Source organism: Monodon monoceros, unplaced genomic scaffold (genome assembly GCF_005190385.1).
Source record: "Monodon monoceros isolate NGI ecotype Baffin Bay Population unplaced genomic scaffold, NGI_Narwhal_1 Super_Scaffold_4, whole genome shotgun sequence".
Classification (NCBI taxonomy): Eukaryota; Metazoa; Chordata; class Mammalia; order Artiodactyla; family Monodontidae; genus Monodon; species Monodon monoceros.
This window is the reverse complement of record NW_021703781.1, coordinates 45885095-45890300: the sequence shown is the minus strand read 5'-3', so window position 1 is coordinate 45890300 and position 5206 is coordinate 45885095. Positions and strand designations below refer to the sequence as shown.

The window sequence follows — 5206 nt, the reverse complement described above, 5'->3', positions numbered from 1 at the left end:
TTTTTGCAGAAAATGGTTACTGGGGGCAAGCTCCTTGTTTTGAATTGCACTGTCAACAAACTATTGGACTCAGGAGTAAGCATTTTTCTGTTGTTGCCTAGAATCAGCGACTCTGGATTAGGAACTGACAGGGTGAGAAAGAAACTTGCATTCTACTCTCTGCCTCTTGTGAATCAAAAATTGTACCTTTTTCTCCTTCTCTGTAGACCAAATGCCATATAAATCACCCTGCTGCTTATTCTACGTCTTATGTAAAGTATTCCTATCCTCAAAGTCTCATAGACAATGTAGAAACGTCGGCAGCTTTATTAACAAAGGTTAGTGTTTCAGTTTAGTGCCAAAAGGTCCTGACAGACATCCAAAAATTTCTGGTTGAAGTCGGTAATTGTTTACTCCCCCGTTACCAGAATCTGTCTGAGGACTAAGCAGAGAGAAGCAGAAAGGAAAAGAAAAGCAAAAAAAAAAAAAAAAAAGCAAAGTATTTCTGCACTTACGAACAATATATTAAAATTTTTTTTTTTTTTTTAATTTTGGCTGTGTTGGGTCTTTGTTGCTGCACGTGGGCTTTCGCTAGTTGCAGAGAGTGGTGCGCAGGCTTCTCATTGCGGTGGCTTCTCTTGTTGTGGAGCACCGGCTTTAGGCGTGCAGGCCCAGTAGTTGTGGTGCATGAACTTAGTTGCTCCGCAGCATGTGGGATCTTCCCGGGCCAGGGATCGAACCCGTGCCTCTGCACTGGCAGGTGAATTCTTAACCACTGCGCCACCAGGGAAGTCCCAAGAACAATATATTTTTTTCACAACGTATGTGTAATATCATTGGGCAACAAAAATAAATAAATCCATATGCATTAGAAGGCGTCCCTAAGACCCAGAGACTTCAAGTGGAAAAAAAGTTGGGTCCCTGAGCCAGAGACAATCTAAGCCCAAGCAGAGAGAGAAGGGGTTTCTTTAACTTCTCCCCGACTTTCAGTTGTTTTGGGGGCTTGAGTTTGCCCCTGGATAGAAGTCTGTAAGGCTCAGCTGGAATACTTTTCTCCACTGTTATAAAGGCCGTGCAGAAAAGTGTTGGAATTCCCTCATGGCAGACCTGGAAGATGGCCCTTCAATGCACATCCCCTAGGCCAGGGAGTTCAGTGGGCCCTTGAGTCCCGGGTGGGTAGAACCAGACACTTAATCATTGGTAAGAGGGTGTAATAAAATATCCAGGGGCTGGGAGGCAAGATATCCTTCTCTTTCCCAAGAGGTTTGTATTTCACCGTAGCATTTAGCAGATATATGGCCAGGCACTGTTCTCGGTGCTGGAGACACAAGATCGAACATAATCATGGCTTCCACCAGGAGGGAGCTTGGAGGCCAGTGGAGAGCAACGGGATGCAGAGATTACGACCACAAGCTTTGAACTCAGGCCGAGGCTAAATCTTGGATAGTTAGAGCATTCTTTATCTGTAAAACGGAAATTATAATACCTCGTCCACAGGGCTGGGATAAAGATAAAATGAGAAGAGGAGGCGGAAGAAGATGGTGCTCACCAGCTTTTTACCTGCGCCTACTCAGCTATCCCAGGACCAGCTTGAGGCTGAAGAAAAGGCAAGATCCCAGAGATCACGACAGACCTCACTGGTCTCCTCTCAAAGAGAACCTCCCCCATGCCGGTACCGGAAAGGCTGGATACCTCAGTTATTAGAGGATTTTGGAGATGGAGGTGCTTTTCCAGCGATCTGTGTGGCCCAGTATCCCCTGAATATGGGACAAGAGAAAAAAAATGTCAAATGCACTGGCCACTCAGATGCATGCTGAAGGAAAAATTAAGTATGATGCAACTGCTCGACAGGGACAGTCAAAAGACAAGGTCATTTATAGCAAGTACACTGACATGGTTCCCAAAGAAGCCATGAATGCAGATGACCCAGATCTGCAAAGACCTGATGAAGAAGCCATTAAAGAGAAAAAAGACAAGGGTAACCTTAGAAAAATCCTTTATCACAGAAGGTTGCTGCAGCCATGCCAGTCCAGCAGCAGCTGGTAAACTGGCCGCTCCTCAGTATATCCAATACACACCATCTGAACAAGGAGCGGCGTTCAACTCTGGAGCTAAACAGAGAGTTATTCGAATGGTGGAAATGCAGAAAGATCCGATGGAGCCTCCAACGTTCAAGATTGATAAGAAGATTCCCCGGGGACCACCTTCTCCTCCTGCACCTGTCATGCACTCTCCTAGCCGAAAGATGACCGTGAAGGAACAACAAGAGTGGAAGATTCCTCCCTGTATTTCAAACTGGAAAAATGCAAAGGGTTATACAGTTCTATTAGATAAACGTCTGGCGGCTGATGAAAGAGGACTGCAGACAGTTCACATCAATGAAAATTTTGCCAAACTGGCCGAAGCCCTCTACATTGCTGATCGGAAGGCTCGTGAAGCTGTGGAAATGCGAGCTCAAGTAGAGAGAAAGATGGCTCAAAAAAGAAAAGGAGAAACATGAAGAGAAACTTAGAGAAATGGCCCAGAAAGCCAGGGGGAGAGAAGAGCTGGGATCAAAACCCATGTGGAAAAAGAGAATGGGGAGGCACGTGAGAGGGATGAAATCCGGTGTGACAGGCGAAAAGAGAGACAGCATGACCAGAATCTTTCCAGGGCAGCTCCAGATAATAGGTTGAAACTGCAGATGAAAATCGAGATATCAGTGAAGTCATTGCTCCGGGTGTGCCCAATCCTCGGACTTCCAATGAAGTTCAGTATGACCGAAGGCTCTTCAACCAATCCAAGGGTATGGAGAGTGGTTTTGCAGGTGGGGAAGATGAAATTTACAATGTTTATGATCAAGCCTGGAGAGGTGGTAAAGATATGGCCCAGAATATTTACAGGCCCAGTAAAAATCTGGACAAGGACATGGTTAGTGATGACCTAGAAGCCAGAATAAAGACTAACAGATTTGTTCCCAATAAGGAGTTTTCTGGTTCAGACCGTAGACAGAGGCCGAGAAGGACCAGTCCAGTTTGAGGAGGATCCTTTTGGTTTGGACAAATTTTTGGAAGAAGCCAAACAGCACGGTGGCTCTGAATGACCCTCAGATAGCAGCCGCCCCAAGGAACATGAGCATGGAGGCAAGAAGAGGAGAAAGGAGTAGATACTTTCTTCAGAGTGAATGAACTATTATTCGTAACCCTAATGATGCAAGTCATATGGGGGAACACTTTGCAAATGACCAGGATAAAAACCAAATCTGGGTGTCAGAGCCCAGCGCTACTTTTTATTACAGGAGAAAGGGGGGATGGAAAAATTCTACTTTGAATTATTTAGTTTTTTTAAAGAGTGGGTTGTGTTTGTGCTTCTCCCACCTTTTGGCATTTATAGAACATACTGCCCCACACATGAAATTAAGGCCACTTCCTTTTGAGTGACATTAGCACTTTGGGGTTAATATTGGGTCTAAGAGTGACTGCTTACGAATAAAGTTACCCCAACCACAGTGAGTAGAAAGAAGGATGTCCACATATTGGAACCGTCCTGCCAAATGATGTTTGTCCCTATTGTGCTCTGTTTTAATTTGGAGTGGGGAAAGTAAGCTCTTGCTTGGTGCAACTATTTGTTTCCAATAAAAACATTTAGACAAACAAAAAAAGATAAAATGAGATAACATATGTATAATAGTGAATCCAGAGCCTGGTGGATTAAGTGCCCCCAAATAGTAACTGTCGTTACTATTATTGCTGTGTAGCTTCACTGGCCCAGGAGTCAGAGACTTGAGCTCTAAGTACTGGCTGGTTCTCTGTGACACGACTGCTTTGCTCCTGGGTGAGCGTCCTTTAGAGGGAAGCCGGTTGTGTTGAATATTCTTCATTTTCTAGCTGGAATGGTTGATTTTCTTGCCTGATGTCTGAAGATTAGACCTTTCTGACGGAGATGAAGTGCTTTTCCCGTTTCTTTCAATTGAATTACCACATTAAAACTAGTGACTGTTATTTATGCTTTTAATTTATTTTTTATGACTTGCTGGGGTTCTCTCTGGTGAAGGCAGAGGTTATTTCATTCATTTATTAGACACTGATAGAGCTCTTACTCTGCGTCAGACATTGTGTGTGTGTGTGTGTTGGGGTTTGGAGATGGTGGAGAGAATTGGGGGAAGAGACAAGGATGACTTAAGGTTATTTCTGTTCTGTGGAGTTAAACAGGCCAGTGGTAGAGAGAGACATTAAATAGATAACAACAGTGCATCTGATAAGGGCCAGGAGGGGTATGTACAGAGAGCTCCAAGAGTCTGTAAAAGGAAGATAACTACTTTGAGGATGGAGGTGGGGTGGAAGCAGTTGAAGCAGAAATGATAAGTCAGGTGGGGAAGTGGCGAAGGAAGGAATTTGAAGGTAAAGAAAACAGCATGTAAGAAGATACTAAAGCTTGATTTTTTCAGTGGGTTGCAAGGAACATATAGTATCATGGGATAGGTGGGAGTGGGACGATGGGCTGGGAATGAGGCTGATATTTGGCTACAGATACGGACATATATATGGGCTGAATATGGGACCAGATGGTCCTCAGCCAACAGGTCGTGGCTGAGGACGCTGAGTTTCCATTATCAGAAATAGTATCTCTCAGTTTCCCTCTTGTTTCTACGGAGACAGGAGTGAGTATCTCAATAAAAAGCTTCAAAGGGGCCACCCTAAGGGGTACAAATGGTGTATCATTAAAGAGTACTTTCCCACTGTAGAGGCAATAGTAGAGTCCATTTGGAAATCTTCTCTAGTAAGTTGTGGTAGGGTCGAGATTTGCTCATATGATGACACAGATGTGAAAAAAATAACAGCTTCTTTGTTGCTATAATAAATCTAAACCTCTTCAAAGCCTCTATGAAGGCAAGAGTGGGGAGTTCATTTTGCTTTTTATGTCCTGTCTAAAAAACCTTTGCCTGTCCCCCAATTATGAAGATTTTCTCCTATGTTTTCTTCCAGAAGTTTTTTTTTTTTTACAGTTTTTGCGTTTATGTTTAGATATGCTATTTCAAGTTAGGTTTTGTGTATGGTGTGAGGTGCCACTAGAGAGTCGTTTTCTTCCCATACGAATAAATGTATGGGTCTATTTCTAAACTCTATTCTGTTCCACTAATCTAATATACCGATATCACTCTTGATTACTTTGGTTTTAGAACAAGTCTTTGAAATCAGTTAGTATAAACCTTCAACTTTTGTTCTATCTTTTGAAAATGATTTTGGAT

At 43.3% G+C, this 5206-nt stretch overlaps 1 pseudogene; it reads left to right on the top strand.

Moving 5' to 3' along the window:
• Positions 1-1461: 1461 nt before the first annotated feature.
• On the top strand, positions 1462-3146 carry LOC114909000 (annotated as a pseudogene).
• The last annotated feature ends 2060 nt before the right edge of the window (positions 3147-5206 follow it).